This window comes from Crocuta crocuta, unplaced genomic scaffold, assembly GCF_008692635.1.
Source record: "Crocuta crocuta isolate KB4526 unplaced genomic scaffold, BGI_CrCroc_1.0 scaffold403, whole genome shotgun sequence".
Classification (NCBI taxonomy): Eukaryota; Metazoa; Chordata; class Mammalia; order Carnivora; family Hyaenidae; genus Crocuta; species Crocuta crocuta.
The window spans coordinates 330,291-352,499 of NW_027530631.1; the positions used below are offsets into that span (position 1 = coordinate 330,291).

The following is a 22,209-nucleotide window of genomic DNA, read 5'->3' on the forward strand; positions in this document are numbered from 1 at the left end:
TTGAAGTTGGAGTTTTAACTTATAAATTTTAGTAGTTTCATCATAGATATGCAGAATCAGCTCAGACCTCAGCCTATGTAAATAGATGTGTATGTGTGTATATGTGTAAATTTAAGTTGACTCTTAAAAGTTTCTGAAATCCTTTAACTCACATATGTCTGTGAATTAAACAGTTCAAAGATCTCAGACATTCACCAATAAAACAAAGCTAATACATTTTTGAAATGGATTCCACAAGGGAATAACCTTTAAAATAACCTAGTATAAAGGAAACAAGTCATTTCAAGTGAGAAATACCATAATGTTAACTCTCCAAAGATGAATGAGCTTAATAGTGCTTTTTAAATATGATGTTGGAATATATGAGTAATTTTAATTTTTATGCTTAAGGAAGCATCAGTATTTAAAAGATAGGTATGAGTACATCACTAACAAAAGAGTATGACAGAGAAAATCAAATGCTGATAAATTTTTTAGAGTATTTGCAATGAAATCCAACTTCCCTAAATGTGTCTAATTATCTAGATACAGACATCTATAAATATATAATATAGATTTATTTCATGAATACCCATTAAAGTAATTATGATAGGATTGTTTTTCTTAATTTTTTTACTTTTATGTTTTTTTTAAATCTTTTTACATTTATTTATTTTGAGAGACAGAGACAGAGCACAAGTGGGGGAGACGCAGAGAGAGAGAGAGAGAGAGAGAGAGAGAATCTGAAACATGTTCTAGGCTCTGAGCAGTCAGCACAGAGCACAGAACCCGATGCGGGGCGTAAACTCACAAACTGTGAGATCATGACATGAGCTGAAGTCAGATGCTTAACAGACTGAACCACCCAGGTGCCCCCTTTTATGTTTTAATCTAGGTCCCAAAGAGTCCTTTTATTTAAGAATATTGTTTTATTTAATTCACATGTTTGAAAAAGCCCATAAGCTAAACTTTAATTGGGTTTAATATGTTCTATTCATTACATATAAACCATAGAAATGGGAACAACAAGAATGTGTTTTAGGGGTGTTTTTAAAGTGTAGAACTCTCCAAGTGTGTACAATATTTTAAGAAACTAACTCCTTTAAATAAAGGATGAAAAAGTTGTAAACTAATAGCTTTTCATTAAATTTATCTTAGCTTCTTTCTTTTTATCAGCAACTGGCCTTTGTTGTAGGTTTTTGGCATCTTTTCTGTCATGAATAACCTTACGCTATTTTCTGTTCTGTTTAATTATTCTCTCTGGCTTAAAGCATAATCAGCATTAAACCAGCTGTGCAACCTTGAATGATACCATTTCAGTAATACATTGATTTTTTTTAAAAGCACAAAGTGACAATTAATTTTACCTGAAACTCTCCCTCCTGACTATGGCCTGTACACAGTTTTAGAACTTGTATCCATTTGCTGCTAAGTAGCACTGTCCCTACTATACTCATCATACCAATGAATACTCTCAAAGTCTGACACTGTGAATGGCCAGACAACTACTAAAAGCCAGGAAAGACCAGTTTTTGAGAAGGTATCCTTATCATCATGACTAGCCAGGTCATGGAAAAGCTTTTTAATAGCACAAGAAACAGACCAATTTCTTGGGAAAAAAAGTGGGGGGTTAGGATGTGATTTTCTGAAAATACTTTCTACTAGGATATAATTAGTCCATATATTAAGATGACATGCATGTGAAGAAACCATAATCTTGTTGGGAAGGTGTTGCTAATTCATTCAGTCAACAGCAAAGTTAGATTGCTGGCAGAAAATGCCTTAAGCAACCCAACAAGAAATACATTAATCATGAACATGTAGTGTCCAGGTTTGAATCTTGGATAGTGATGAGGCATAGGACTTACAGAAAATGAATCACATGGGTTTTGGCATGAATTCTAAATACCAATTTTCACCTTGGGTGACCCATGCAGGTTTATGGAATTATGAAATTCTAGAAAATGATTGTATGCTGCCATTCTATGCCAGAGATGATGTCATAAAGTCATTGATTATTAGTGCTGTAACAAACCTGGGTGATTGAGTTCCAATTCTTTAGTTAACTGATATATAAACAAACGAGAAGAACTCAAGTGAATTACCTATTGTAATGTAAACCCTATTTCTTTTTGTAGCTTTTTTTCTTACTTTTTACCATCATTACTACTGTGATTTTGAACTTTGGATAACATTGTACATTGTCACATAGAAGATTTATTATCATAACATGGATAAACAACATTGCCTTCTATGATAACCCCAACCTCTGTTCTTCCTTAATATAAAATGCATTCATTTTTCTTATAAAAAGTCCAAACTCCGATATTTCAGATGACAGTGGGTCATCCTGGTCATTCAGGATTCAAGGTTTGTTTAATATTCTGGTTTTACTGTAGAGTCTTGTTCTTTGCTGGACCATCTGCAATAGGGCAGCACGTGGAGGAAGACAGGAATATAGAGGATTATGCAGGAAAATTTTATGGATCAGGCTGGAAATTGGATACATTCTTTGGTCATACCCTGGGAGACAGCCCAATATCTTCTCTCATTCTATCTACCGTAGAGCTTTTCTGTTGATCTTTTCAGTGGGTCCAGCAGTCACTGAACCAGAAACACAACAAGTTAGCAGCCCATAATCCATCAAATACGTGATGGTGGAGAATGTCCAGAAAAAAAAAAAAGAAAGAAAAAGAAAATATGGAAATCAAAAGAGAAAGCATTGCAGATACATTTTAATGTTTGATATCCTGGTATGCATGCTTTATGAAGACTCACATTGCAATAGAGGTTTGTAAGGAAAATTCATTTATTAGACTCTGATATTGACTTCTGGGAAACATATCCCTACTCTAGCAATCATTCTCTGAGGGCTTTGGCTGCACCCTTTTTAGGTTCTTTCTTATTATCCTCAGTGATCATATATCACATAAGAATATGTTCTGAAGGGGGGTTAGATGTGCTTGCAGTTTACTTGCTGTTTAGATTTTTTGTTGTTTGTTTTGGTTTGCAAAACCACATGCATTTTAGATAAGAGTCCTAGATATATTTTATTTTTTTAAAAAATATTATTGAAGTGCAGCTGGCATACAATTTATATTAGTTTCAGGAGAACCTTTTTTCTTTTGGCTATCTAATTTCCATCAAAACTTGGAAAGCTTCTTGGGGTGCCTGGGTGGCTCAGTCAGTTAAGCATCTGACTTCAGCTCAGATCATGATCTCGTGGTCTGCGGTTTGAGCCCCACATCAGGTTCTGTACTGACAGCTCAGAGCCTGGAGCCTGTTTCGGATTCTGTCTCCCTGTCTCTCTGCTCCTCCCCAGCTTGTGCTCTGGCTCTCTCTGTCTCAAAAATAAATAAACATTAAAAAAAAAAAACTTTTAAAGCTTCTTATCTGAGTCCAATCAGTTCCATGGGACAATAAACGAAATCCAAAGTTCTTTCACAAAGTTCTTAACCACTTTGAATTTCTTAACTTTCTCACTCTTTTATTTTCTTTCAACTATTTCTTTTTTACTCAATTTAATTTTCCTGAATCATTTTTGTTCACTTTTTTTTTCTCCTCCATACTCTCTCTGCACTTTCTAGAGGAGAACCTAGAATAGTTGTCTTTCCAGTCCTGAAAGGATTTCGATCTCTGGCAATTCTCCAATCCTTTTTAAAGTTTTTAATATCATGTTTTTAGAAAAACTTTGCTAAAGGCGGCTAATAATAACCAAAGCATATTATTTATTCTGCCTTTTCTCAATCACTTTTTCTAGAGTAATAGTTTGATATATATGACTTGCTTTCCAGGTTATGGCAGATGGAAGTTTGTCACAGTGTAACAGAAATCTCTAGGGGTTCAATCTGTATTATCTGTTTTCTTGTCCTATACAAATCTCACATGGTTTAGTTTTTTAATGGCAATACATCAATTACAGTTAATTTTTTTGTATTATTTAAGAAAAATAATTGTTTAGGGTATTAAACACGTCTCTCAATTTCATGGCTTAGCACAATATAATTTTTTCTCTCTCACCTCAAGTACACTGTGGATATTTCCAATCTTTGCATAGCATTGGACTTGGTCATCAAAGCACTTTCTTTGCCATCTTCCCACTTGTGATGGTTTGTCTGCCTCTGGCTAATAGTTAGGGGAAGATAAGTTACGGAAATTACTTGGATAAGTTATTTTCTGGTCCAGTACTGGAAGTGCTGTACTTCAACTTCAAAGAAAATTCTTTGGTCAGAACTTGGTCATAGAGCCACATTCGTGTGTAAGGGATGCTGGGAAATGTAGTCTGGCTTCTCTAACAAGCAGTAGAAACATATTTCATGAGCACGGAATATCTGCTGTAGAGTCTTACTGTTTACATATTTTTCACTCTGTATTATAAAAACTATAACAAAAGCATCATGGGATTTCATTGACATTGACAAATTTCATGAGTACCCTGGTTAATTTTATTTCTCTGCTTCAGTATTCTTATCATTTCAAAATAAGATATCCAATATATTAAGCAAGTTATGCCATGTCAGAAAATTCTTCTGGGGCAAATGTATAACTTTATCAATTGGTTAAAGTTAAGGACAAGCAGTGCACTCATATCCAAACTGAATGATTTTTGGAAAAATTCTGTTAACTCCTAGAGTATATAAATGTACAGAACCAAATTTTACTTTGTTTCCATTCTCCTGAAATGTACCCTATAATTACATTTAATAGTCCCTAAGTAAATACCATGTAAACTGGAATCTTCTTTAAAGGAGAGAAGCAATCACATATTCACACTGTAATGATGGGGTATTTGCATGGCAATTACCAAGCCATTATATTGTCTTTCCTTTAATTTAGTCAACTTCATCTCCTGAATCTTGTTCAGGGAAAGTGGTTGAGCTAAATAACTTTTAACTACCAAAGTGTATATTTCTTCAAGCAGTTGTCATTGTCATTTTTTTGGTTATTCTGATATTTTTTCTTATTTTAATAATTTAGTAAAGAACATTTTAGACATCGTTTAAACATTTATGCAAATAACCTATCAAACTGATTGTTTCAAAAATATTCCAATCATAGTAATTATCCACATTCACTATGGAGAATTGAATATTAAATTACAGGTAAAGAGTACAATAGAATTATTCCAAAATATAAACTTAGATGAAAGTAAAATCAAAGGTTAAATTATAAAATAATCCTTTTAGTTATGTGTCTGAGTATCATGTTGTCTTTTAAGCTAAATTTTTATTGGAATATAGCATGCATACAAAATGCACAATTTATCAATTTATAGATTGAGGAATTTTCATTAATTGAGTTTACCCATATAATAATTACTCATATTGTGCATAGAACATTATCAGCATCACAGAAACTCCTTTCCTGCCCTACTTGACTTATTATCTTCCTAAAGTTAACTTCTATCTTGATTTCTATTGCTATATATTAGTTTTACTTGTTTTAAAATCGTCTTAAGTTGAAATTATACAAACTGTAATATAATGGATCCTGGGTTGTGTTATCCAAATCCCTTTCTAAACCTAAGGCGCTTACTCCCATGGCTGCCAAGAATATTGTCTGCTGACAGTTCAATATGTGGCCCTTTCAGAGAGTTACTCTTAGAAAAAGGAAGCTGCATCATCCAAGATTACTTATTCTCCAGGGAGGCAAACTGCATCTAATGCCTGCCAGGTGAGGACACTAGTTGAGCCCTTTTACCTCATTTGGGACCAATCTAAAGGGCCATCTCAGCTCCTGAGTTTGCAGTGGAATCATCATGGGCTTCTCTTGTACCATATTGCTATTGAACATCTTCTTGTACTCATTTTAGCTTCCCTCAATCCCTTCAAATATTGTTTCTGAGATCATTCTTCAAACTCTGTCCTACAAATCTCTGCCTCAGGGACTATTCCAGGGAACACATCTTAGACAGTGGTGGAAGTGTTTCTAGGATGAAGTCTGTGAAATGGGTGTTTGGCTTTGAATAAAAAAAGAAGGAAAAAAGGGGGGGGCACCTGGTCAGGTAAGCATCTGGCTTCAGCTCAGGTCATGATCTCATGGTTGATGGGATCGAGCCCCACATCAGGCTCTGTGATGACAGTGAGGAGCCTGCTTAGGATTCTCTCTGCCCCTGCCCCACTCACACACAACCTCTCTCTTCCCCCCTACCCTCTCTCTCTCAAAATAAATAAACGTTAAAAAAACAAATGTGGTTTTTTTTGAAGTTGGACTCCCTGCTGGCAGGGATAAGAACTATTATTGAAAGTAGGTGGAAAACTAATAAATCTTGGAATACACTAATGATGTAATTATCAAAACACTTATTAGTGTTGAATAAGATAGTAGAGAATACACGATCTATACAATGCCTGATGTATTTGAGAAGTATAGGTGAAGGCCTAATTTTAAGAACTGTCGAATTGAACCACTACTGGCCACTGCTGGGTACTCTCAAAGCATTGAAGAAAGACAACAAAAGTCTGAGTTTGATTAATCACCAATTAAGATTAAGTTTAAAAGCCAGAAGTCCCCTTTGGCAGCTTGGAGGTCCTCATCTCTTGCAGTTGGATGCAGAAAGAGGTTGAGACCTGACGCTTAATTATAAAGTAAAGCAGGACTCCAGAGAGGATGAATTCTCAACTCAAGTAGATTTTATATTCCTAAGAGGGCTTCTTATTAGAAAGAATAGGTACAATGGAATTTGGTGTGAAGTATCTGGGTCAGGTTATTTGAGAAACTTGAAATCTTGAATCCCCATTATTCTTTGGGTCTTTCCACATATAATATCATATGAAGTTACCCAGAGGTGGGTCACAAAGGGAAGAAAAAGGAACAAGGCTTAAAAGCAATGACCAAACATGGAAAAATGGAGTCAGGACCCTCATTTCAGATCGTAATCTTTGTATAATTTAATTAATGTCAGTTTTGCCCAGTTGAAAGGTTTCCAGATGACCCTATGGTATTTTTAAGGATTGCTTTCTGAACACCTATTTTGACTCTTCAGAATGATGAAACTGCTGGAAATCTCATGGTTTGGGTTTCATTTATATTTAGATATTGGTTTCTCATCTCTCTGGTTGGTCTTTATATATTTAGAATTTGGGGGAAAAACACAAAAATAAAAGATTCATGTTTCTCTGTCTCTCTTCTCTTTGGGAGCTTGGCCCCATATGTATCCAGTGCCTTCATAGCACAGAACTCCAAGTCTTGGTTTCTAAGTTCTCTAAGGCTGCAGAAAAGTCTGCTGGTCCATCTTTTTTCCATCTTAGTAGTAGCGTTTTGCTTAGATTTGCCCAAACCAGATTACAATCCTTGTGGTAAAACTGACTTACTTATGTTTGATTTCCTTTTTTTGTGTGAGTGATCTTAGCACTCTTAAGTTTTTGATCTCTCACTAGATCTCCAAATTTTAATTGTATCTTTATATCTATATATGTACATTCAGATATCAATCTGATCATTCCAGTGGAGTGTTGGACTTCTCAAGTTGTCCATCATAGCTAAAAAGTCTTTAATCAACATTTTTAAAATAAAATTTCCTGTGTTCTTTTAAGCCTAGATACAGAGAGAAATATGAATATAAATATTAAGTGTCTAAGAACTGGTAAAATCAAGTGCAATTTATATAAAATGCTAAGATAAGTCTGGGCATTTTTAAACTTTATGTCATTACCATTATTTTTCTATTTTGATATTTGGTACTATAGTTCTACCTATTTTGTAAATAAATTTCTTTTTTATAATGAAGTGATTTTTTTTTTTTTTTAGAAAATACCATGATAGTTGAGTTGGTTGAGTTCAGCTCTACACTTTTTCAATCCACGTCTTTGTATTTCTGCACTATGTCCAGTTAGATGTCTTTCATAATTAGATAGTATATGTTAGCATCCTGAAAATTAGATTTTGTCAACACTACAACTCTATTTACCATTTAGTAGACATTTTGCAAGTAGAATCTTAACATATTTAAACTCAAAATATATTTTACTTATAACTATAACAGACTGCTTTTTCTACCTATAAAGTTATATCATCTACTTTTTTAAAAAACTTTGAATTTGTATAATTTTTTTGTGTATTCTTTTAGAAAATGTTTGATCTTCGTCTCTGTCAATTATCAATTCTCGGAAGCAGAAAACTGAATTTTTTATTGCCATTTACATTGAAAATCAGTACTACAATATAGCACTAATAATTAGGGGTGTAGGGACATTATATATGATTTACGGATCTTTGTATAAAGGTAAAAATGTGCCTCAGTTTATCTGCTANATATTTTAGATACTAAAGGTACATTGATGTATTTATTAAGATCTTAAATTTTTACCATTTGTAAATTTTGTAGAATTATAGTAAGACCTAAAATAAAACTAATATTAGAAACCTTCATTAAAAGCAATAAATGAGATTCTATGACTTGGTCAAAGGTATTTTATTTTTATTTTTGTTTTTGTATTTTCTCAAATTATTTTATTATTTATTTATTATCTTTACTCTTTTCTTTCTTTTTTTTTTTTTTTTGCTGTTGGAGAATNATTAAGCTTTGTTTTTAGGCCTTGAAAATAAAGTGGGAATAGAGTAAATTTAAAAGCTGCAGGGTACCATTAGAAACAAACAGAGGAATGTGAAATGTTGATTAAAGATCAAAGGATAGTAGCAGAATTAATTATCTGGAAGCTGTGAAATCACTTACAAACTGCATAAAGCCAAGGCAAGGGAATTGAAAACTTATTACTAATTAATTCTTATAATATATTAATAAAATGGACAAGGCACATCATATTTTAGTGGAAATTTGGCTTTAGTATCCAAAATAATTTTTGAATATAATATGATTCAATTGATTAAACTCTAAAAATCTGACTTCAGAAGATGTAATCCACATGGAAGACAGGTTGCAATCCAAGTGTAAGTGCTATGGAGTTACTAGGTTTCTGTGTAGAGATTATTGGGGGGGGGGCGGGCTTAAAGAATATGAATGTAGTAGCATAATTATAGTGAAGTGTGATAATACCAGTAACTCTGTAGGAGACATAGAGTAATTCCAACTCCACCACTGAGAAAATGCTGTAGAACATAATGATATGTATAGACAAAAAGACTATGATGTTTCAAAGTAGAAAAATGAATTTTTGCAAAAATTTATACATTGCATTTTCAAGTGGAACAATAACTTTCAGAGTACAAATCTTCTAAAACTGGATTCCTCACTTAATACCAGCAGCACTTTCCCCCAAGACTGTCAACTCTCTCACCCTCAGGTTTATTCTTAAATTCTAACTAGTCTAAGTATTGAGTGTAAAATGTTATTCATTTTCACCCTCATTGTTTTAACATCAAGTGATGTTGCTAGAGAAGAAGTGCACAAGACTTGAAAACTGGAGCTATAAAGTCATACTTTCCAGATATACCTGGGATCTAACCAAAGTCATAAAGCTGTTTGTGGTGCCACAGATTGTACAAAACACATAGACACCGTTTTTAACTACTGGGAAACACTGTGTCACTCTTATAAAGGCAATGCTTTCTAATATTTTAGAGATTAAAAATAATGCCAGAAAAAATCCGAAACCCTTCCATCCCCTTTACTCCCTAGTCTACTAATCTATTCCACTTTTCCATTCTGTCATAGAGATTGTAATGTCTCTTCTTTTTCAAAACTCCTCTCTTTTCTTCTGCCTCCTACAAATATTTGTCAGGAATCTTAGACCTCTAATTACCTTCATTATTCATTCATTCATTGTCTTTGTTTCTGTTCTTTCTCCTTTTCCTCTGTTGCTGTCCTTCCTTCTTTCTTTGATCTTACATTCTCTCTACTGTCTTTGTGCCAATTCTGATTTATAAACATTCTTTCATAAGGAAAGCAACAAATTGACCAGGGAGAAGACTGTCATTCTCTATTTCCTTTGAAATTCCTTATTTCCTTTACCACATATCATCCAGAAAAATGTTTTGTACTTATTTTTTCAGCTTTCTCAAATTTCTCAATGTCACACATTTCTTAAGGCATTATTGTCTGGCCATTATGCAAACTATTTTACTTAGTATTTTAAAAATTATTTTCAATATCAGTTTATGGTTATCAGCTTACCAAAAATTATACTCATTGGCTTATAAGAAATGTTTGCCAGGTTTTATCTCTCTGTAGTATTCGATGGTGTTGTCCATACCCTGATTTTACAATATGTTCTTCATTGGCTTCTGCAACTCATTTGTTCTGATAGTACCTGATTGTCCTTGTCCTTCTAAATGTCTGACAGTTCTTGCTTTTGTGGGTCATTCTCCCCTACCCACAGTTTAAATGATAGACCTCAGAGCTGTTTTAAGTTTGATTACCTTATATTCTTTTAAACTTTTACTTGACAAGTTTAATAACATATTAACTCATAATTTTATCATTTCTAAGCTGAACACTCTCAAACTGGTATCTTTCTCTAAACTATACTGAGTTTCAGAATGCCATCAGTGAAACTTTATACCAATATTTCCATATAGAATTCTCATTTAGAATTATTTTAACTCAAACTGTTTTACTGAATTCAAGACTTACCCTCACAGGATATTATATAATATATGTAAATTATCTTGTTAACAAATTCTATTAGTATTTATTCCCTCCTCCTTTTTTTATCCTAACCCAGTTTCATTGACATTTTTATAGTCATTTTATTAAATTTATTACTGAACTTGCTCTTAAATATAGATTTTCTATTGCAAGTGTTTAAATGATTACTGATTACCCTGTACTTGGAATATATCAAGAAAAATATCTGGTCTGTCTACCAATAATCTCTTTTCATACTGGCTTACCATGTACTATATTGCCAGATTTTTTCTTATTTTTTTAACATTAAAAAGTTAAAAATGTTTTTAATGTTTATTCATTTTGAAAGACAAAGAGTGTGAGTGGGGGAGGGGCAGAGAGTGAGATGAAAACAGAATCTGAAACAGATTCCAGGCTCTGAGCTGTCAGCACAGAGCCCAACATCAGAGGCTCAAACTCAGATCCGTGAGATCATGATCTGAGGCAAAGGTGAATGCTTAACCAACTGAGCCACCCAGGTGCCCCTATATTGCCAGATTTCTTCTTAAAAAACAAACACACTCGCTCACAACTAGAGGTGTGTCTATGAGCCAGGCTTAAACTTACATATCTATCTTTGCCATAAAAGATAACATCAAATTATTTAGCTTAGTCCAGGAGGTCCTACATAATCTCTATCATATCTTATTCCAGTACTTCACATCCACTGCCCTCTTTTGTACTTTGTGATCTTCACATATGTTTCTGGAACATAAAATATTTATTTATTTTTTTATAACGTTTTATTTATTTCTGAGACAGAGACAGCGTGAGCAGGGAAGGGTCAGAGAGAAAGGGAGACACGGAATTTGGAGCAGGCTCCAGGCTCTGAGATAGCTGTCAGCACAGAGCCTGATGTGGCCTCGAACCAACGGACCATGAGATCATGACCTGAGCTGAAGTTGGACACTTAACCAACTGAACCACCCAGGTGCCCCCATAAAACGTTTTTTTTAATGACTCTAGTGTTTCTGATTTGTTGAATGCTCTTGTTGATTTTGCTTTCAACTTGGAAAATTTTTACTTGTTCTAAATTCATACTCAAATGTTTTTCCCTTTGTTAGGTCCCAAAACATATTTTTTCTATCTTTTTTATTATAATTGCATGTTGCTTTTCTTGTCTTCTAGGTAAACTGACTAAAAATCAATGTATACGTCCTGAACAGACAGGGCATGTTTAAAGAATTGATGGGGTAGATTTTTCAGGAATCTTATATGAGGATTTCTATGAAGGCCTAGGGCCTTGTGAAATGTAAATGTATTGAAAAGAAACAATTGCACTCATTTAGAGTACTACTCCAAATCTTTTTTATTTTTTACTAATCCTGCATTAAGGTTAGGCCATTACTATGATAATGCTACAGAAAACAAAGATAACTGTCTTTTTGAGATGTTCTTTAGTTAACATCTGCTTTACAGTTCCATATTTTGGAAGTATCTTCCTTGTTCCTTATTGTCTCTGGTCTATTCCCCCAATTTCCCTTTATATTGTCCTTAGGCAAATTATTGTTCTTGATAGAACTTGCTTATCTAAATATTAACAGTAAGGACGGCACACCATAAAGTACCCATATTGATTGATCGTAGACAAAACAAACAAAATAAATGATAAAAATAATATGCATGGAGTTTTTCTATAATACAAGAACCAGATAAATACTATCCTCTATCCTAAAATAGAGAATATGACTTTAAGAAAATGAAGGCAATGAAAAATCATTGAGAAATGAGAAAGAATATGATAATAGGAAATGATACTTTTTCACTTTAGTGAAAGATACCTAAGGTTTAAATAAAGACATAAAATAAATGAAACAAATTAAATCAATAATTATTAGAAAAGATACATCTTAAATCTGAATTAGGGAGGTGGATGTCAAGTTTGAAAAATCATATAATTTCCAGTAGATAAAACCTAGACAGATAAGCAAATAAATACATGTACCCCAAGATATGGTGATGTATTAAAAAATTATGCAAAAGGTTACAATTTAGCCATAATTTACATAACTAAAATTATTAACACTATAATAGAGTAATATAGTCACTAGATAAAAATCTGAATCTCCAGATCAAATGGTATATTTGTCCAAGAAGGGTTGATAGAATGCTCTATATTTTAACTGATATCCTTGTATATTATTGAAGTAATAGAGTAAAAAGTTGAATTCCATTGAATTTTGGGGATCTCTGCTTTCAGTTATCACCAAGATAAAGAAAAAACCCTGTGAGTATTCAGGCAAAGACTAGTTACAAAAAAAGAAATGTTCTGGTTTGTCTTAATGTTCTCCACTACAACATTTCAGCAGAAGATAACCAAGAAGCTTACATATCTTAAGGGAAAATGAGCAGGAACCAAGCATTTCTTTGGGTGGAGGGGGAGGGCAGCCAAGTTCTCATTTAAGTGTAAAAAAATACAGAAAGTTGCAGACACATAAAGCCTTCAAAGATGGTTGCATCCAAGCATTTCTGGAAAACAAAGTAAAAATGTTAAAATCCAGCCAATTTCTGTAATATGAATAAAATAAATCAGAGATTTAGTCAGAAGACTTTCAGTAAGCATTGCATACATTTAAATATGTAACAGAATGAAATATATGTTCTATCAGTGGAAAACTAGTGAAAAAATATGGCAAAAGAAAATATTGTGCAGCCTTAAAAAATGAAGTAACTTTTTTCATACTAGAATGGAAAAGTATCAAGGATGAATTTAAAATTTCCTTTTTCTATAACCTATGAGTGTGGGTGTCTGAAATTCTACCGTGTATAAACTATGGGGATGTATGTTAGGTAAAGTGACATAATCTGCTCACTGAAACATATAGTCCATAAAGTGGATAATGAACCAAGCAGAATAGACTTTTATGATTTGTGTTTTAACTGCCCAAAGATAGATGTTTTAGATCAACATAAAGGGTCCTACATAGTCATTCAGGAATGCAGCCTGCATTATGGTCTATAGCTTTAAAGTTATACACAAAATTTTGATTATCATTTTCTGGATTGTACTCAAGTCGTGTATGTGGCTACACATATTGCAAATGAAGCTGCAGGAATATATGCCCAAGGAGAAGTGGAGAAATGAATAGAAGCTATTGTTTTTTTACTATGGCATTCATGATAAATAAATAAAATATTTTGAGGATTAAAGCATTGAGCTGTTAAAATATGATCAAAATGTACTTTTCCTTTTTGTGACTAGAAGGAAAGAGAATATTAATGCCAGAGGATACATGAAAGATATTGTTCTGGAAGATGTGATGGATGGAAAGGAAAGTTGAATGAAGAGTTCAATTAAAATTTTAACTGTTTTAGGGTTTGTTAATCCTTCTGTACCTGGGAGGCACAACCACAACCACCAGGTCACCTAACCTTGTTAAATCCCATCATGTTCTTCCCCAGTGTCATCAGCAGTGAGCCCTTGGGACATGTCTCCTTTGAGCTGTTTGATGTCAGAATTCCGAAGAGAGCAGAACACTTCTGCCCTGAATCCTGGGAAGAAAGGTTATAAGGATTCCTGTTTTCACAGTATTATTCTGAGGTTTATGTGCTAGGGTAGTGACTTCCCATGCCCTAATGGCACTGGTGGCAAGTCTCTCTCTGGGGAAAATTTGATCATGGGAACTTCATCTTGAAGCATAAGGGTGCTGGCATCTTGTTCATGGAAAACACTGGACCCAACATAAACTGTACCCAGTTTTTCATTTGCATTGCTAAGACTGAGTGGTTGGATGGCAAATGTGGTTTGTAGCAAGGTGAAAGAGTATGTAAATGTTGTAGAAGACATGAAGCACTTTGGGACTGCTACCCAACCCAAAATTGGCTTCTGGTCACTTAAGGGATGATTACTCAAGAGACAGTTTTGATTTTGATTGGAAGGGAATTGGATCATTATTCAGGAGTCTGTCCACCTGGGGTGAAGGGAGATTCTTGTCTGAAACCCATTTCCATCTCCAAGGCTTCTGTCTAGCCCTTCTGTCTTAAGGGTTAATTTACTGACCTAAGGCCCTTGACCTGTAACAGAACTAATTTACACATTTAGCCCATCTGTATGTTGTTGATTTTATATCCTGCAACTTTGCTGAATTCATGTATTAGTTTTAGCAGGTGGAGTATTTGGGTTTTCCATGTAGAGGATCATGTCAACTGCGAAGACTAAAAATTCGACTTCTTCCTTGCCAATTTGTATACCTTTTATTTATTTTTGTTGTCTGATTACTGACACTAGGACTTCCAGTACTATGTTGAACAAAAGTAGAGAGTAGGCATCCCTCTCATCTTCCTGACCTTAAGGGGGAAACTCTCAGTTTTTCCCCATTGATGATGATATTAGCTATGGGTCTTTTGTATATTGCCTTTATTATGTAAGGTATGTTCCTTTTTTATTAAATTTTTTTTTTTGAGAGAGAAAGAGACAGAGTGCAAGCAGGGGAGGGGCAGAGAGAGAGACAGACAGACAGACAGACAGACAGAGACACAGACTCCAAACAGGATCCAGGCTCCAAGCTGTCAATACAGAGCTTAAGATGGGGCTTGAACTCACAAGCCATGAAATCATGACCTGAACCGAAGTTGGATGCTTAACCAACTGAGCCACCCAGGGTCCCCAAGGTTTGTTCCTTCTACCCCTACTTTCTTGAGGGTTTTTATTAAGAAAGTATATTTTAGGTTGTCAAATGCTTTTTCTGCATCTATTGAGAGGATCATATGGTTCTTATCCTTTCTTTTATTAATGTGATGTATCACAGTGATTTGATTTGTGAATATTGAACAAGCCCTATAGCCCAGGAGAAAATCCCACTTGGTCATGGTTAATACTTTTTTAAATAAACTTTTGAATTCAATTTGCTGGCATCTTGTTGAAAATTTGTGCTTTCAGATTCATCAGGGATATTGGCCTATAATTCTTCTTTTTCATGGGATCTTTGTCTGGTTTGGGAACCAAGGTAATCATGGCTTCATAGAATGAGTTTGGAATCTTTCCTTTCATTTCTATTTTTGGAACAGTTTGAGAATTGGTATTAAGTCTTCTTTAAATGTCTGGTAGAATTCTCCTGAGAAGCCATCTGGCCCAGAACTCTTGTTTGTTGGGAGATTTTTGAAAACCAATTTAATTTCTTTGCTGGTTATAGATCTGTTCAATTTTTCTTTTTTTTTAAATTTCAGTTTTGGTAGTAATGTGAGTTTCTAGGAATTTGTCAATTTCTTCCAGATTGCACACTTTGTTGGCATATAATGTTTGATAATATTCTCTTATTTATGTTTCTGTGGTATTGGTTGGGATCTCTCCTCTTTCATTTGTGATTTTTGTCTATTTGGGTCCTGTCTCTTTTTGAGAAGTCTGGCTGAGATTTATCAAGTTTGTTTATACTTTCAAAGAACCAGTATTTACTTTCATTGATCTATTCTACTGGGTTTTATTGTTTGATTGATTGATTGTTTCTATATCACTTATTTCTACTCTAATCTATATTATTTCCCTTCTTCTGCTGACGTTGGGCTTTATTTGCTGCTCCATTTCTAGCTTTGTTAGGTGCAAGTTTAGGTTGTGTTTGGTACCTTTCTTGCTTCTTGAGATCGGCCTGAAATGCAATGTACTTTCCTGTTATGATTGTCTTTGCTGCACCCCAAAGGGTTTGGACTGTTGGCTTTCATTTTCTTGGGTTCCATGTGTTTTTTTAAACTTTTTTTTCCTTTAATTTCCTGGTTAACCCATTCATTCTTCAGTGGTATGTTCTATAACCTCCACGTACTTGAGGGTATTCCTAATTTTTCTTGTGGTTGATTTCAAGTTTCATATTTTTGTGATCTGAAAATATGCACAGCATGATCTAGATTCTGTACCAGTTGAGAGCTGATTTTTTACACAGTACATGATCTATTCTGGAGAATATCCATGTGCATTCAAGAATGTATACCCTGCTGCTTTGAGGTGAAATGTTCTGAATATATCTGTTAAGTCTTTCTGGTCCAATGTGCCTTTCAAAGCCATTTTTCCTTTATTGATATTCTACTTGAATGACCTGTCCATTGCTGTAAGTGGGATATTAAGGTCCCCTACTATTATTGTATTACCATCAACGAGTTCCTTTATGTTTGTTTTTCATTGGTTTATATATTTGGGTGCTCCCAAGCTGGGCACATAAATATTTACAGTTGTTAGATCTTCTTGATGGATAGACACCTTGATTATGATATAACGCCCTTCTTCATCTCTTGTTGCAGATGTTCTTAAAAATCTAGTTTGTCTGATATTAGTATGGCTACTCTGGCTCTCTTTTGATGTCCATTAGCATCATAGATGGTTTTCCATATTCTCCTTTTCGATCTGCAGGTATTGTTGAGTGTAAAATGAGGCTTTATAGGCAGCATATAGATGGATCTTGATTTTTTTTCATTATGAAACCCTATGTCTTTTGGTTGAAGTGTTTCACCCATTGACATTCAGAGTAATTATTGAAAGATATGAATTTAGTGCCATTGTGTTGACTGTAGAGTTGGTGTTTCTGGTGATGTTCTCTAGTCCTTTGTAGTTTTTGTTGCTTTGGTCTCCCTTGTTTTTTCTTTACTCACAGAGTCCCCCTTAAAATTTCTTGCAGGGCTGGTCTAGTGGTCATGAATTCCTTTAGTTTTTATTTGTCTGGGAAACTCTGTATCTCTCCTCCTATTTTGAATGACAGACTTGCTGGATAAAGAATTCTTGGCTGCATATTTTTCCCAATCAGCTCAATGAAAATTTCCTGCCACTCCCTTCTGGCCTGCCAAGTTTTAAGTCTGCTGCTAATCTTATGTATCTACCCTTGTAGGTTGAGGATCTTTTGTTCCTAGCCACTCTCAGACAGCCCACATAGTATAGCGAGGGCAGTCAACTTGCCCTGTGCCACAAGTCTCCTGCATTTTTTTTTTCTTTGACACTGAGCTGAGATTCAAAACCTGTAGTCTTACCGGACCTAGTACTGCATGGATCTGCCCCCTTCCTCTGGTGTAGAACCACTCCACACTGTGTCTGAAGCCTTCTGTCCCTGAAAAACAGTCCCACATGTGCATCGCTGAAAGCAGCAAAGGTTATATTTCCTCTGGGTCTGCTTCTGCCCTCTGTCAATGAAAGGTCTTTAGCTGGTGCCCGCAGGGTCTCTTCTTGGGGAGGCAATATGCACTTTTGCAAAGTATTCCAGGAAGGGGAATATTCTCTCCCAGTGCACCCTGGAGATCCCTACACCTCAGCTATGCATTCAACGGCCAGCTCCCTCCTCCCCAGGAGGGTACACCACAGATACACTCCAGAGAAAGCCACATACTTCAAAAACCTCAGAGTTTGAGCTCCAAACTCTGTTTACAAAACAAAACAAGAAAACAAAAAACAAAAAACAAAAACAAAAACCCTGTGACAGTCAGTACTTCTTGCTCCACAGAGTACTCTGTGGTCCAGAGAGGTTTCCCTTTTGTGTGAACTTGATGCTGAACTTTCTCAACCTCTCTCTCTCCCCATTTGGTCTTTCCATGGAAAGGGTTCCCTCCACTCCACGGAACTGCCAGTTTTCTCTCTCCTAGTTCACTTCCATGTACCTCACACCTGCCATGCTGTCTCCCTCCAACTGTGAAGATCCTCCTGCCACTCTACAGATCTATTTCCTGGGTGTTTCAAGTGATCTTACTACAGTATAGCCGTGTTTGAGGAACAAGGAAAGCCCAGAGTTCCCCTACTTCTCTGCCTTCTTAACTCTTCATTCTGTACAAGGATCTGTACAGATCTGAGGTCTCCAGATCCACAAAGAGAGGTCAGTAAAGTCATTTATGTGACCTAAAAGAAAAACATTTTACTGAAAAAAAAAAAAAAAGCTAGGCTAATCACAAAGTTGGGCCAGCTTTAGACATACTTGCAAGCCTCTGTGGCCTGGGAAACTGGGAGGGAAACTTCTGGTTCTTCAGTCCTCAAGACTGATTCTTTCAGCCAGTGGTCTGAAAATCTCCAAGAAAGTAAATTAGTTCTGTTATAGGTCAAGGGCCTTAGGTCAGTAGATTAAGGGCCTTAGGTCAGTCTTAAGACTGGCTGGAGGCTGTAACAAGTTCAGGGATGGCAAGGCTGGCAAGGCTGGCAAGACCACCACGGACGACTATGAACATCTCTAAAAACTGTGACTTGTATTTATCTGGACCATCAGACTGTTCCTTTTGTGCCTCAGCAGAGCACCCTTCTACCTCTGTCTGCTCTCAGTTTTCTATCTTTGTGCTCTCATTACAGTGTTTGGGGTCCTATATTTTCCTTTTCCTCCTCCAAGTCTACCTTGGTTGTAAGAGTTAGGTTTATAATTATAAAATATGAACTAAACAACAGGTTAAAAATTTTTAACTGTTCTGAAGTTTTATTGAGATCTGATTGAAGGACAAAACTATCTTCCAGATGCCTTGGATTATTTTGTGATAAGGAGTTCAGATATTTTACTATATGAAGAAGAGAATTACTTGCCTCTTTTCAATTATAAACAAAAATTATGAAGTAGAGACATTGAACATTTGTCCATATCTGTATGGATATTCAAATGATAAAAGTCTCTTTATATTTACACTTGGTTTTCCTCTTGTGGATGGCTTTTCAAAAGCTTTGTTCAAATACCAGGTTTGATCCCTCACTAAACTCGGAACTTACTTTGTGAGGAAACAATTCTTTCTCTTCAGTAGATCATCATTGAAGACAGTGTACTTGAAGTTTAAAATCCCCATTTCCTTACTCTTTTTCAATCAATTATTTCATATACTCATGACAGTAAAAATTATTAAATAACATAATTTTGAGCCCTGTTTAAATAAAAGAAAACTTTTCTGAAAAATATGTTTTAAGGTACAACACCATCTTGAGATTTAATAAAACATTAATGCATTTTGCATTTTATTATCTTTTATTACTACCTAGCACCTTATTTACAATAAAAAATAATGAACAAGGATATCTATTGAGATATAATTTCATGAGAAATTACTTCATTCTTACTATGAGACTAAATGTAGACAACAGCACAGTATTGTTCAGGATAAATGAACAGGGTGATTATACCAGGAGGGATAGCCTTCTCTGTGGTGCATAAAGATTCTTAGGCTCAGAAATCTAGTCAAATACAAGTAGGAATATCCCTGAGTGACATTTTCTGGCAGTGGATGAAAGCTCTTTCCTTTAGGACATTCAGAGGTCAGTACTTACAGTTTCACCAGAAACCACTGTCTATTTAAAGTGTCCCTTGTTAGAGGAATGATGGGGATATAGAATTTCCTCAAATTTAATTCCGAAAGATAGAAGGTACTGTCAAAAACAAGCAAAAAAGAATGTGGCAAATGTATATAACAGTATAAAACTAAGTTCTTCTATATACCTATAAATGAAGGCTTCAAATAAAAATGAATATGGTAGTCAAGTAGAAACGAAGCCATGAAGCTTAAAGCCAAAATTATCCTGTGTGCTGAAAATCACTTCCACTCTTTCATTTCTAGAAGTGATCATAGATCTGACATAACTCTGAAGGATTATTTTGCAAGTCCTTTCTGTTGTCATTCTCTTAATCTCAGACTTTTGAGTATTAATGAATTGAATTGGGAATAAATAAGAGAATGCATATAGTGTCAAGCCTAGGTACAATAAACTGTTATGCAATAATAATGATATGGAAAACTTTATTATTCCCAAGATTCACATGTATATATAATCCCGGATCAGTTTTAGAGTCACTTAGCTTGCTTAAACACCTTGGGGAACTATGGGATAAACAAGATTTTTTTTCCCTGAAACTTATTAGAAGATACATTATGTGCATTTTGGGAGCTGAAAATCAGGAGGGGGCTAGGTAAGGAGTGTAGTGAATTTAAAGCTGTTTGTAAAGCCCTACTGATATGTTAGTTCATTGACTGCAGTAGTGAGTTCACAGGCTGTAATGAGGAAAACCTGGACAATCCCTGGGAAATGTGAAAAGGCTGTTTTCATTGAGGACTCTATTTTCCTTAATTCCACACAGGTGATGTATGTATTATTTATATATAAACTACTGACTCATCTTTCAATTTTAAAGGGAATGGTAATTGGAAACATTTAAGTGAATGAAAGCATTTGTGTGTGTATGCGTGTGTGTGTGTGCACGCGTGCATCCATGTGTGTGGCAAGGTCACCAAAATAATTGTTGAAAGACTTTTTGAATTGAATATAGTTATCTGCTTCACTCAGTGGAATAGTAATTTCAAAACAGTTATTCCTCACATCCATATTTCCTTCAGTTCCTCAAATCCTTATTTTCTTCAATGCTGGAATTATTACAAATGAAACATTTTACATGATCTTCCTCCTAATCCCATGCTAGGAATTGAGTGAACATTTGTCGGGGAACAGCAGAATCTTGTATTTTGTTCGTTACAGTTCTCCTTATACTTGCCTATAATAATTTATAAATATTTTACCCAGCTTATTGTACATAGTTATAAAACCCTTTTTCAGGATACATTCTCTGTCTCATTCTTATGTTCATTTTTTACTGGCTTTGACAGTTCTCCAAATTCAAGTAAATCTATTTAAAATAAATGGGTCAGGCATATTTTCAAGCTGTTTATTATCTCTGTACATTTCTTATGGAATGAACAACATAGACATAGTGTCTGTTTATACTAAACAGGGTGAAATCAGAATATTTCTTTTGTTTATAAGACATTTATTCAATGAGGAAGGATCCAAGTTGGTCAGAAGGACCCAGAAATCTCAGAGAATGAATAATTCTTTAGAGAATTCCATAGTGCTGTATATCTCAGCACATGTTTGAGGTCAGGGGCACTTAGATCTCTAGCTCAGGAAAGAAGTTTAGCTCAGATTTTGAATGCTCAGGTGATGGTGATCCTTTGAAATAGTAAGCATAGGAAAATAAAAACATCTCCACCTATTTAATTAAGATGTACTCCCTTACTCCAAAAAGCTAAATTTATATGTGACAAAGACATGCACTTTCCACTGAGAATTTCACCTATCATTAAATGTCATAAATCCTTTCTAAATTTTATTTTAAAACTTGGATCTTCTAAATGGGTACCATTTTCCCAAAACTTATATGTTTGTAACTTTTATAAAGTGTTATTATAGGTTTTTTATTTTGTTCTTCACAGATTGGAAAGGCTAATATCATTCTGTCCATTTTACAGATTAAAATAAAAAGAGAGACTTAGCTTAAATAATGGATCACTGGCCATATCGAAAAAGCCTTATCCTGATTCCTGTTCACTGCTATTAACTTTGTAGTTATGTTCATTTCACTTTCTAGGATTTTATTTACTCAGACTCAACCATGTATTTTTTTTTAAATGTGTACAAAATTTGTGTGTGTGTGTGTGTTTGTTTATATTTTAGAGAGAGCATGAGTGGGGAGAGGGGCTGAGGGAGAGAGAGAGAATCTTAAACAGATTCCATGCTGAGGGTGGAGCTGAACAAGGGGCTCAATCCTCTAACCCTGGGATCATGGCCTGAGCTGAAATCAAGAGTTGAACACTTAGCCTACTGAGCCTCACAGGCACCGCCAAACACAAAATCATTTAAAAGGTGTAGTCACTTAAAAATATCTATTTAAGTGCATCCTTTGTAGGAGGAGCCATAGGAATATGAAATAGGCTATATTTCAGTTAAACACAAGACAGAGAGGCCCTAT

General features: G+C 34.8%; 1 pseudogene; it reads right to left on the reverse strand.

Moving 5' to 3' along the window:
• LOC144235102 (cytoskeleton-associated protein 2 pseudogene) overlaps nucleotides 1-17,590 on the reverse strand; it is a 42,773-nt pseudogene extending 25,183 nt beyond the window's left edge.
• Between the last annotated feature and the right edge of the window lie 4,619 nt (nucleotides 17,591-22,209).